Source organism: Vespula vulgaris, chromosome 23, assembly GCF_905475345.1.
Source record: "Vespula vulgaris chromosome 23, iyVesVulg1.1, whole genome shotgun sequence".
NCBI classification, from domain to species: Eukaryota; Metazoa; Arthropoda; class Insecta; order Hymenoptera; family Vespidae; genus Vespula; species Vespula vulgaris.
Window position 1 is genome coordinate 3,676,423 of NC_066608.1, and position 14,278 is coordinate 3,690,700.

The 14,278-nt window shown below is 33.6% G+C and overlaps 1 protein-coding gene and 1 long non-coding RNA gene across 4 annotated transcripts in view; one reads left to right on the forward strand and one right to left on the reverse strand.

Moving 5' to 3' along the window:
* The window catches only part of LOC127071822 (bestrophin homolog 15), a 73,241-nt gene that overhangs the window by 55,413 nt on the left and 3,550 nt on the right, over window positions 1–14,278 (reverse strand). The window lies entirely within an intron of this gene.
* Window positions 1,911–3,340, forward strand: LOC127071853 (uncharacterized). Of its 2 annotated transcripts, none has more exons than XR_007785256.1 (2): window positions 1,911–1,978; window positions 2,691–3,340. It is a non-coding gene; the product is annotated as an uncharacterized LOC127071853 (long non-coding RNA). The 2 variants fall into 2 exon arrangements; XR_007785257.1 differs by having other exon boundaries at window positions 1,917–2,607.

A 14,278-nucleotide genomic window follows, 5' to 3' on the forward strand; every position in this document is an offset into this window, starting at 1 on the left:
TTTCATGTATTTCTTATTAACGTCTTCAAAGACCGTACGCGCGTACCTGAAAAACGAGGATCCATGTAAATTATCGAATTTATTCAATAGGAAATCACGAGTTCGATTCGATATGCCGCAAAAAATTACATAGGAAGTGACTAGTACGCCATCGGTACGTTCGTATCAGTACGCGGAATGCTAAATATTACTTAAATATGACTCATCGTCGCAGTGCTTTGCAAACTAGCTACATGTAACAATAACGTATAGTCATATACATTGCTCAAACTTCATTCGCTTTTATCGTCTTACTTTTAAAGCTTAGCTCGTATCGTTCCCAACATTCGATGCAATTTATGTAAAATATTTGTTATATAAATATTTTATATAAATATTTATATAAAATATAAAGTGAAACTTTTTAAAACAAATTTTCCATCGAATATCGTTGAATCCGTTCGAAATTGTAATTGCAGTCGATCAGCGTTGATCGTGAATTCATCAAGGACGTACCGTGACATTGTACGATCCATCAAGCAAAAGATAAAAAAGGGACGAACGAAATGACGTTCGGCTCTTAAATCGATACGATTAATTACGTAATCGATTTTTCTGCAAAATTCGAAAATCAATACGAAGCTTTGATCGCCGATCAACCGTAAAGATTAGAATTTTTAAGAATCGAGGCGATCGAAAGAGAAAAAAACACCACAAAGAAAAGAAGGAGCAAGAAAAGAGATTCGACTGTTTTCTATCAAAGCTGAATAAGCACCTATAGAGACAAGAGTTGGCTCGTCTCGCGTCTAGTAAGAGGAAAATAGGGAGTCTGGCTCCGTGTTAGATGGCGTAAAGTAACGGTCCACCGGTCAAGGCTCGCCAAGGCCTTTTATCGCTCTTGTCGACCAGACGGATGCCGTTCTGCCTGAGCCACGTTGCACAATTTCGTTTCTTCTCCTCTTTTACCCTAGCTGCAGTACCAATCGTGGCATCTCGTCCTTTTTCTTGTTCTTTTTTTCCTTCCTTCCTTTCTTTGCAAAGTACCAATGCCTATATGCCGAGTATATCTTCTTATATTTGCGCATACACATAGAACGTATCCCAACACGATTCATTCATAATGTTTGCGCATTATACGATCCACGCAAAATGCAAACGGAAATGCGATTGCGATCGCTTACGTAGGATAAATGGAAAATTTTGTTCCTAATCTGTAATTTGCCGAGATAAAAGGAAAAAAGAAAGAGAGAAAAAGAAAAATACCGTCGGTGAATAATGTATGAAGCGATAGAGCAGTACCAATCGTATATATCAGTCTCGTCCTAGTATCTCGAAAGTTTGGAAGCAAAGTCTTCGGAACACCCAACGGTGAACTGACATTTGAGAACAATAAGATGACCCGAGTGAAAGGCGACCGCAAAAAATACTTTCGAAAATCTCACGATATAAAATACGCTAGTTGGTGAGAGAGAGAGAGAGAAAGAGAGAGAGAGAGAGACGAGCCAAGGATGTAAGGATGCACGGTGATCGAAAAATGAAACCATATATCGATCAAAATGCTCTAAATTTGTATATCTAAATAAAAAAAAAAGTCGTTTCTGCAGCAAAATTTATATTGTTAAATACATATATGTATACGTTAAAACTACTATACTTTGAAATTCTCGAAAGTTTCTCTCGCATGTTTCTCTCCTTCGAGTCTCCATCACTCATCGAATCCAATCGGTATTTGTCAGAGATCGTAAGTACTTCGTAATTGATAGAATCATTGCCAAGATATTAAATCGCGTATCACGGTCACGGCCACAGAATCCAAACGCATCCGATGCAGCTTCAATGGCCTAGATTAGAATGTTTATCGGTGATTATTCAAAATCGAATTGGTATGATATATAAGCGACTCTCGTCACGATATTACAAATCGCATTATACTTCGTTGAAATTCAATGGGAACGTTACTAGCACTTGTTACTTCGTACATAAGAAAAATCGGATATAAGTAAGACTTTAATACGAATAATGTTTTTATATTAGTATCACGAATCAATTATGTTAATAGCGTAAGATAAAGAATAGAAGTTGTGTAAGACAGTGGAAACAATGTAGTTTAAGTAACTAACAATGCTTGGGTGTTGCTTCTAAAGATATCGAATAGAATGAGTGATAGAATACGTTGTGCGTGAATGAGTTAGGGAGTGTGTATATTTTAAGTACGTTTTTAGGTCATTCAGAGTATTAGTATGTGTGTAAACACGTGTAGGGGTACGCCTCTGTGAGTGACTGATTGTTAAAAAGCGTCGGAGTATCAGAACGGTTTACCTATGTCATAGAATTATATGAACTAACACACTGTTATAGAATTGCATAATGTTAAATAATATTCTGTTGTACAATTTCAATATAGTATTATATAGCAGCATAGCGTTGTACCGAATCGTATATAAAATTGTAGATTGTGTTCTAACGAATACCTATATATACATATTTTTCAATATTACTTGACAATATCGCGCAGCGATCTCTCGTCTTTTATAATTAAGAAAAAAATATTATTATATTGTTGATAAAATGTCTACTCATAATCGAAAATGACAATGTTTTCTTAACTCTATGGCGACACGAAGACATGTATGTCAGGTGCAAATTTGAATAAAAAAGGAAATTTAATTAACATTTCGAATTTCGTTTGAAATATACATTTTCTATTCCAGAGTCGTATCGCTAATGATGAATGTGGATAACATGTGTTTGTAGCAACATGCAAGTAAAAGACGTAGAATGCGAAAACATTTTCAAAGGAAGTTTCATAAGGAAGGTCCAACAGACAAGGTTATTCGTGAATTATTAACAAAATTTCATAGAACCGGATCTGTGCACGATGACAGCAGAAATGATTAATGTGGGTACGTGATTATCTAGATAGACGGTTTCCAGGTCGCTAGATTGGTAGTCGTGAAACACAGTCATGGGCAACACGTTCAACCGATTTAACACCATTAGATATATTTTTGCCTGGAATTTCATTAATTCGAAGGTGTATACTGGTAGAAGAATTATTTATATGACCGAACTTCGAAATCGTATTATCCATGCTACTCAGAAAATAACACTTCGAATGTTAGAAAGTTTGTTCCGGGAAACAATTTATAGCTTTGATTTTTGAAAAGATACTGATCGTCACTATGTGAAAACAAATACATATATGGCATTAATTCTTCGTAGAATTTCGTTTGAAATAAATATATTTTTTATCTCTCAAATCTATTTTTTTAATTTTTATTATTTTATAAAATAGACAGTAACTTTCGAGACAAAAAAATTGTTTTTATCTGAAAATAAAATTAATTTAGAAAAAACCATACTTTATAAACCTTATTTCATATAACCATACCTATGTCTTGGAAATAAATCATTTTTTATCGTATCAAGTCGCACATAAACTTGTAAATAAAATCTATTCCATTAAATGAATAAATAAATATATATATATATATTTATGTATAATATTACAATAGATATTATAAATAATATGTATATATGTGTGTTAAATAGATATATTATTTTTGCATATTATGTAATTATACCATCTACCGATCTTCCGTCTTCGATAATTTAACGTAAAATCGTCTTAAAAAATAGAAAAAAAATTTCTAAAAGAAGAATCTTATGCCAGTCATTATTCTAATTTCAGATCGTCAATACTTTTTCGAACACCTGTTTCAAATCGATTCTTTTGTAACAATGTTTATCGAGATTCGTGGGCTCTCTTTGCATGACCCTATACCTACGTGTCGCGCTCTTCGTGGGCGGACAATGAGAAATGTTCTCTTCCTGGATCGAGATCGCTATGTGAAAAGGAGAGACTCGAAATGTCGGTGATAGGGAAATAATGTAAATCTTTCACGCATATTTCACATCCTCTTCGTATATTAATCATCATTCTGATACATCTCATTTATTTTAGTATCAGATCGAAAAATAAGCGACGTTTGGATGAATAATAAACTAAATTAGAAACTAAAACTGTTATCTCTCGAATGACACTTCTGACGTCACTAGAATGAACGCTACAGAAAAAGAATGGAAAAAGAAAAAAAGAAAGATATGGAGACAAGCGTATAAAACGAAACGCGTAGTAAGATCATGGACCGTAAAATCCTCAATCTGTTTTTGGGCGATCACATTACACGAACGCTTATAGGAATAACTTGACTTAGAATCGACGTATCGTGTCGTTAATTAGCATACGTATTGATCGAGGTCTTTGATAATCTCGAGATACATATACATATACATACGTCCGTACTACGTAAGTGGACGATTATTCGATTACGCAATCCCGATTGTGGATTCGTATTACGAATTTTTTTGCAAAGGTGACCGTCATCCGGTTGATATGAGACACGGTCATAGGTGAGAACGCTTATTCGTGCTCGTTAAAATATATTTTACAATATAATGTCTCAATATTACTCCTTACGTCACGATAGATCATTATTTTTATTGTAAAAAAAAAAGTGTCGGAGTAAGGTATCGGACTCGTTCGCATCGAAGAAGATAAAAAGTAACACTCTTGTCAGTGTTCTTGTCGGATTAGATAAAGAAATAAACGTTTGAAATCTGTGATCTAAATTATAATTGTAATTCAGGATATTATTCAAAGTTAATATTGGATTTGCATCATTATTTTGTTTATACCATCTGTATTATTCCTTAGGTTTCACGAACTGCGACAAAGATTATTGCTATTTGTTAAAAATATTTTTTCTATAGACCAAAAAACGAAAATGCTAATCGATTTACCAAAAATTCTCTGATACGCAATACGATTACGGAAGCGACCGAACGTACAAACGATGTATAAACACACGTGCCGCGTTGGGCTTCCTTTATATACGACTGTTTACATAATTCTCGTACATAAGATTAACCTCGGTAAAGAATTAATAATGGTAAAGTGTTAATAATGGCGTCCGATCGGAGGTAGTAAACTTAAAGGTTGATTCACACTATTTAAGTTCAATCATTTCAAAGGACTTGGGAAATTTGAATTTATTCTACTCGTTTAATTGTTCGCAACAAAGTCCTCGAATGAATATAAAACTTTTTACTTTTTAAGGATATTAATTGTAAAATAAGAAAATCCAACGAGAATCATTTGCAAATTAATAATATCGACGTTACAACGTAATCAAGCAAACTACGTAAAATCTTGTTTTATCACGATTCCAAACGAAGCTTTTGGGAAATCCCAAGGAAATCTCTTTTTCTCAGCTTTTCCTCTATTAATTATATCTGAGAAAATTGAAAATAGAAATAAAATTATGGAAATGATGTCCCGATAACAAAAAAGTTTGAAAAATTCGAATTATTTGTTATTATAAAATTGTAACGATATATTTTTTAATCTGATATCAAATATAATTAACGCACTATAATGTTCTACAACTTCTGTATAAATTTTAGGTTAATATCTCCAGAATGTAATAAAATCATCAAGAAATGTAGTTTCGAGAAAAATTGCATTCAAAGCTTCAATATAATATTCATTTTAGAATAGTTATTTATATGATTCAAAACTTTATTGTTGATTATTATTATTATTATTTACGAAGTTCTTTGCTAAATGTATTTCATTATTCTCTCGTATGATTTACGAGTAAGAAAACATGGCAGATTCATTAAACCGCAATACCTTACAAAACCGATACAAACAAGACCTTATTTATGCCCGTTTAGTTGGCCGCATGTCACACTAAGTTTTACAGTATTCTAACCGCAATTTTGCCAATTTTTCAAAAAGTTAAACAGAAAAATATTTCTAAACGATCACTCTATCGGAAAAAAGCAAACATCGTTATTTTCGAAATTTCAAATCTTAATCCCTTCAGTCGCAATTCAGTTTCAATTATTTATATTCGCACGTATCATTTCAGTGTATTATCAGATATATGTAAGTCTGATTGTATCGTGTATATAAACGAATAATGATTAGTATTCATTTTTATGTAAGAATAACTATCAAAAAATATCGTTTATGTGGACTAATAATCAAACCGGAGACTAGAACTTAGATTGAACTGAAATGTGTGAATCGACTTTAAGTCGGGTGAAAATTGATAATATACTCGTAAGTAGTCATCGTAAAAAAAAAAATCGGTCAACTGTTTGAACTGCTAATGAGTCGATATGAGACAATAATTGTCTGCCAATTTGTCAAAGGGAGATGAATCGACCATATTATAGAGAAAAAATAGAACAAAGAAGTGGATTTGAAGTTATCTTTTCTGAAGAAAAATGAATAAACGTACGAAAAAAGAATAAATTAAAGAAGAAGAAAAAAACAAAAACGATATCTGCATAATAAAATTTATGAAAAATTATGTATCCCTTTAACCTTTAATCTTCGTCAAAAGAATTTTACGTAATCGTGATATATTCATAGAAAAAGAAAAAGAAGAAAAATCTACGTCATTTCTTCGTAAATATTCTTTTTTAATCCGATGATAATCCGACTGGTTATTGATTTTTCTCGGGAGCCATTCCAAGTATTAAGATCCAATAGCCTTCTACGATTCTCTTTCTTTCATTATGTCAAGAGCATAGAAAAACTCCTTTATAGCTCTCTCCTCACCTACCTCACGAACCATGGAAATAATTAAAGTGTCCTGGCATTACGATCGGTGTTTAGGCAAGCATTATACATACCGATGAGCCTGATTGACAGTGACACATTTACAGGCAGCCTTGTATATCTCGAATCGAGATGCGAAGAGTACGTCGATTAAGCGTCGAAGGTATGTATTCACGCGTTTATTGCGTATCACATATGTACATATATCCCACGTTTAATTCGAGACGAAGAGCAATTATTTCCGTGCCAAAACTTATTGTTACTCGAATCGTAAGAATGATGATTAATTTATTTTTCATGTTACGAGAGCGATACGAATTAACCGAGCGATTCGTCGATCGAGCGTATCAGACGAACCAAGGAATAATTTAACGAGTGGTAAATTTCATATGACCTTGGGGGATAACGAGCAATGGCCTCTTGGAGAATTGTCGCTTCGCTTCCTGTTTATATTCGTCACTAAAACTCACGATAAACGCCAGACGCAAGGACGAACATATAGAAGGGGCCTATGTCTCGCGAATTTGAATCGAATTCGTTCGTTCGTCCTTCGTCTGATCTTACGATCGATCTTGATCGAATTAAATCGCAAAACTTTTTATTCTGATTTTTTGTCATACTCGTATATTTGTTTCGATAACGTTCTTCGTAATCCCATTACGTAATTAATGTATTAGAATTCGCGGTAATCGCTTTTAACCGAATATCGCGTTTATTCGAGCGATTCTATGTCTAATCTATGTATTTCTTCGTGCGAAATAAAACATAAAGATTTCGAAAAGAGCAAAAAAGAGAAAAAGGAAAAAAGAAATTATAATAGCCGCTATTGCATATCTTCATCTTTATCTCAATTAAGACAAAAGTTTGCTGAAATAATTACTCGTTAATTGAACGTGACTATTTCGCAAGGATGAAGATAATTTTTCGAAAGAAAATACTCGAGAGTTATCCGACGATTTCTTCTCTCCTTTAAAAATTTTCCAAACGATCTCTCTCGTCCTCCGTTTGTCAATCAAATCGAAAACTAATACCCCTCGTTACGAAAAGCATCGATGGCATATTGATATGGGCGTGTGCGCAAAGAGACGCAAAGAGGTCTCCTTCACCTTTCATCGAAGATACGATCATCAAGGCAACAAATTGTAATTGATTCCTCGCTCTAAGCAAGATAATACCAATGCGGGAAACAAGGCCACGAAGCAACAAAACGTTGCATAACTAACGCCGGTCACGCTTCGCGGAGTGATGCTCAGCGTTTGCCCTTACCAATTCTCTCGGATGTTTCTGCACTTCCGTGGATCTTCGATCGATCTTCTAAGATATTCAAAGATATTTACATTTTTTTCCCGCCCAAAACGATTACGTAATTATTCAAACTGAAGCTAAAATCCGGAAGTGATTCAAGTATTCGACATTTTATGATACTCGACCAACGTTTACTCGTCATAGACGAGTTCTTTCGAAACTTTATTCTTTGAAATGAGTTGAAGAAAAAACAAAAAAAGAAAAAAGAAAAATAAAAATCCACCGAACAAGTATTTGCCTTTGCGATCCGTCGAAATACTACGGTTAATGCTCGACCATAAAATAGTGTGTATGTATGCGGGTCAACGTGCCGCACACATCGATACGAATGACCGAGAAACGGGTGAATATTTCACAAAGCACGATACAAGATTTCTTACGTGCATTAGGTACCTGTAATCTCCGATGGAATACTAACCAACGCATTTTATCTCGAAATTTATTAGATCTCATTGGAGAAGATTTTTCTTAAGAGTCGAAAAGATTGAAACAGTTGTAAGCGAAACAACATTTAATGTTCTCGTCATCAGTTTTTTTTATTCTTTTTCTTAGAAAAAAGAAAAAAAAACAACTATCATAGCTCTTCATTTCGGAAATATCATTTGTTGTCACAGAGAAACAAAGTAAACGATGCATGACTTTTATTCATCTTCTCATTCGATTTTTTTATGATAGTAACGAGTTTCCCATGAATTATCAAATATTTGAAACAAAAAATATGACTTTTTATCCTCTTTTTTATATTCTTTTAACGTTTTGAACTCGATAATTGTGATGCATCTGTCAAAAGTTTCTTGCAATAAGGTGACAAAAAAATTTGAAAGAAGGAAATAGACATGACTCTTGAAGAGCGAGATTGAGTTCTTGGGCAAATAATAATGATGATGATGATGGTGATGATGATAATGATAATAATAATAATAATAATAATATAGTAATGATGATTATGATAATGATAGTGACGGTAATAGTAGTAGTCTATATGCAGGGAGAGATGGAGTGAAACGCTAGATTCATTCACGCGTTTGCTCCATTTACTATACAGCGTGAATTACAGCAAAACATAACTGTGCAATCATTTAAAATATACATATATCTGTCAATACAATAAATTAGAATATCAAAAATGTAGGCTTCTCGGTTTAAAACATTTATTTTAATTCGAAAGAATTCGAAACGTTTAAATTTTCGATTCTTTTATTTCTTTTTAATCGCACTTTTGTATCTTATTCAAGAGTATGCAAAAGTCAACAAAGTCGCCTAATTAAAAAACATCAAATTTAATTTATTCTAAATTTAATGGTTATTCACGTGTCGTAATGAAAAAATGCCAATCCATTTAAAAATAAATCGATAACTTCGAAAAAGATGATTTAAAAAAAAATATTGTCGATCATCAATCTGAAAAAAACGATTTAAAAAAAAAATGTTATTGATCAAAATATTGCCTACTTTGGATCAAAGAATTTCTTTCTTTAAGATTTTTTCGTATCATCAGAAACAACGAAGATAGTTCAAATGTTCGAGTTAAGTGAAACACCCTGTATATCGGAACAAAAAATAATCTTATGGAAACGCACATAGAGTATCCAATGATACTGACGATCTCTTTAAACAAGTTTTACTTGGAATTAAGATCGCTCGAAAAACTAGATCGTTTTTCGTCTCGGATTAAGAACGAAGAGGAAACGTAGATCGGTACAGGAGGCGAGGAAAAAAAAGCGTTCTCGGCTTCGCGGATTACGAAGACGGATGCTGAGATTTTCTCAATGTCGAAAGGCAAAAAGGTGTGCACGATCGATTTCACATTTTACTCGGCGAATTATCGGAACTCGAATGTCCGTCACACATCACGCGATCATTTAATAAAACTTTGCCGTCTTTCGCGAATATATAGTACTTCCATGAGAATTCACGACCCTGTGATTGTGTCCTTTAATCCGACTACGTGATATTTTTTCAATTTCGATCAAGGATCAAAGGAAAGTTCCGAATCCATATCACGAAGGTAAGACGATCACGCACTTTTTCTTCGTCTCGATCGTTTCGATATTTGTGAAATTTTTGAATGAAGGACGAATTATAAGAACGTATTCATATTATTGACGTTTTTAGAAAGCGAACTCATTTTCAGCCTAATAAATTTCTAGGACTTTATATATTCACCAGATTTCTATTTAATATAAAAATGATATCTATTATACCACATATATGTACAAGGCAAAACATATAAAAAAAGAGCTCCAGTTATTTCAGTATTGTACAAATTCATAATTACATTAAATATGTGTTCGGAAAAAGAAAAAGAAAAAAAATATATCTACAATCCATCAGCAGAGAAAATTTCGAAGCAACGTATTTTCATTGTTACACGGTTAACTCTGTTATACTCGTACTTAAACTTAACTATTTATAATAATACGTAGAAAAAGATCGTCGTATCTTGGAAACTTCCGATCTAAAGTCTATTTAGTAGCGTCTGATATCTAAGAGCCTGTTTTCAAGCTGGAACTCGATCCTAAGCTCAATGTCTGAACTATGATCAATATGGACTGTGATTCAATATGAAATAAAAAGTAAATATATGAAAAGAGAGAAAGAGAGACAAAACCAGAAAGAGAGAGAGAGAGATAAACGGATAGACAAACGAACAGATGGAGTATGCGAATTGACAAGAGTCACGAGAGCCCCTGAGATCGCACAGAGACACTGGCCGGGTCAGTTGAGAGTTTCTAGGCGATTCGATAGGAACGTAGCGGCACTTGTTAAAAAAATGCATTCGCACGCACGCACATGCGCTCAGAAGACGAGCGCGAGCTAAACGACGAAATGTATGCCACGCTATCGAAGCGCATCGCGGTGCAACCAGTATCCATTGAGTCTCATTGTAATTCGTTGTGCCGCGAAAACGACACTGGCCGGCTACGTTTCGTGGACACGAGTGGAGCTCATAAAAGAGGCGAGGCTACTGGCAAACTAAATTCGCTATACTGATCGTTCCTTCGTTTTTTCGTGGTAAAAAAGGTAATGGGATCGAATTCTTCGTGATCGATCGATACCATGTGACCCTCTTCGAATAATTTAAATAACGATAAGATATCATGTGTGCATGCACTTTAAATAAACTTCGCGATAATGCTACGTACTATTCAACCTCCCCACCCGCACATGCACACGCGCACACCCACACTACTATCGCTAAAATAATAATTATTATTTTTATCGCTATGTTGGTACTATTATTAGCGTTTCTATTATTGTTGTTATTATTTGTATTCCTTTTTTTTATATTTACTAAGTTTTTCCACGTGTCTACCGGTTATACAATCCGGGACAAAAAGGTAGGTCATCCATCATTTCTATTCAATTCTGCATATACAAAGAAAATAATTTATGTTTTGTACACTAATTATATATTACACATTTAATTATACGTAAACGCACGAAAAATCAGTTTGATGGAATTTACTATATCATACACCTAAGTTAAATATCATGTTATATAACTATTTTCGCCACATATACTGTTTTCTATAATACAATTTTTCGCATTGATCACTATATTATTTTCTTCGAGTATTTATTGAATATTATATGTTGTACTCTTAAGTATTAAATCAATTGCCACAATTATCTTATTATTATCATTATTACTATTATTTTATTATTATTATTGTTATTAACGCGTACCAATTTAACATAAATTGCCTTTAACGATGATACCGGAATGAATTATTTCGTTACGGAATATATATTATGATAAAATATTATATAAAACGGTTAAGTTAAACTGTATCATAATGCTTTATGCATTTATCTTAATGGCAATCACTGGTAACCCCTACGGCATTCATTCAACATACTCGTACTTTGACTCAATGACCACGCCCTTTTTCTCTCCAAATCTCTCCTTGTTCAAACTTTTCCTATATCCCTTTTTCTTTAAAATCTTTGCAGACGCATATCAACCACTGGAGCTTATAACATCAAAAATATAAAATAAATCATATGCAACAAGTATAGAAAATCCAACTAATCATATTTATTTCTTCAACAGTATTAAAAAAAAGTTTTTGTTTTCTAAAATTAATCTGCCCGTTTATAATAATAGTTTGTACATTAAATAAAAGCGTCAGGATTAAAATGAAAATTAATAATACATTATATATACATAAATTAATATAATATAATATATATATAAAATAAATTATATATTATTATCAAATTAATAATACCTAGGGTTAAAATGAATAAATTAAAAGTAATTAAAATAAAAAAGAAAAAGAAAAAAGAAATTCATCCAAAAGAAAAATGAATGTACATGAAACGAAGACAACATTCCAGACGTTTGATCAACTACAAATTTTTAACTAGATAGTATAAATTTCCTCAAACGATTTTCCGTTGGTACAACTTGAAATCATATTAGCTTTCACGCGTGCTTCTCCGCCTATATCTACTACGGTTCTTCCGTACACGTGCCAAGAGTACTTTGCGCACGTGATCGCGCCAACTTTTACACAACTAGGCTTCGTATTGTTATAATGATCACTCTAAAGTATTGGAAGCAATAAACGCAAATGCGACGCTCTTACTTATAGATCATGCGAAAGTAATGTCGGATTGAAAGTAAAAAATAATAATTCCATCGACGATTGAAAAATATATTCTAAAGATCGACAGACATAAGTAACAGCAATATTATAAAGCGCAGAGGTAACTGGACGACTTCTAGTTCTTACGTAAAATCATCCACGTTAAAGTTGCTTCCTTTCCAAGAAAATTACGAATCGTTTTCTCTCATTAAATCATAACAGTGCGTTATACAGATTGGTTAATCCCTATTTCTCACGCATTATTAAAAATAGTATGAGATATCCGGTTTAAATATCGAGTGGATAGAAAGAAATGAAAAAAGTAATTGATTGAAATCCTTTGATCTCTTATCGTAAATATTCCCCGAGTCTAATTTTTCGCGACTTATTTCCGATAAATAAATAAGTAAATTATTTATCCGTAAATCGTATCGGCGAATCTGAAAATTATCTCGATCGTTAGCAGTATTAGAACCATAATGAATCTAACAGCGATGTGCCGCTTGAGAATCTGCTTTCCTCCATTACCATGGCACAACGTGAAACTTTAAGCAAGATTATTTTCTATTTCTGGATGGACGTATCGTATTTATAGATCGTTCTGGATTCTCTCTATGTATTTATAGAAGCGTTTATCGTAATCCTTCCTTTTTTCAAGCAGTCTCTCCCGACTAGAAGCGGATAGGAAAGCTGTTCGTTCCAGCTGGTATGCTTCGATATTACTGAAGAACTACAAAAGAAGAAAATGGATAAGCTTGCGTGCCGGCTTCATCTTCTGTGTCGTTAGAAAAGAGCAAAAAGATTTTCCTCTGGCATTAATGAGAACTATCGGAGGCAAACACGTACATTCTACACTTTTTGATATTACCGATAACGTTTACGTATTATCTTCGATTTCTTTCCTTCGATCTGAAGATGTGACGAACGAGCACGAACATACGTACAGTATAAATAATCGCTAATAGGAGGCAAGATACGATAAGAGAACACGTCAAAGTTTCTTTTCGATAATACTTGGATATTTCATCGGCGCTCCCGGCTAAATGGGCAAATAAACAAGGATCGTGGAACGCATATTTCCAACGTTTCCGTATTCGAACAACCGTATAGATTTCGTATCTCGTATCGTGCGTAGGTCGAAACATACCGTGAAGCAATTGAGGAAAATCGAGCCACGGAAAAACCTAGATATGTCACCGTGTTAAAAAAAAAAAGGAAAAAAAAAATCGTCTTTAAAATCTTTAATACAGTATTCGATAGCGGTACCGATCTTTAGAACTATGATCGTTCGTTAAATTATACTGTGACTTAGATTTTAACAAATATTTATTGCAACTTAAAACAATTTTTTATTTGTTTCTTTTTTTTCGTAAATCGATGTGAACGGATAAAATGTGATCAGATAAAAAAGAAATTGAGAACTACCTACTTCGATTTTGAGTAGATATTGCAAGCCATCAAGATCTTCATCTTGTAGGAATTTGTGATTCGATACAAGAGATATTTTCTATTTCTGGACATTCTGTGGTATATTTATAGAGCAAGTCGATAGTGGTCACAGGCTCTCGTTTTGCCAGAGTACATTGCCTGTGGTATAACGCACATAGGAAAGCGAGATCTTACGTGAAAGCAGTTAAGGCCGTTTCGAAGGAGCAGTTTCTAGACTCGCCAGAGAGAAACCGAGAATCGGAGAGGATCTCGGCGCTGCCACTACCGCGACAACCGTCGACGCCGTTTAAAGGTCGTGGAAATGTCAACAAACGAG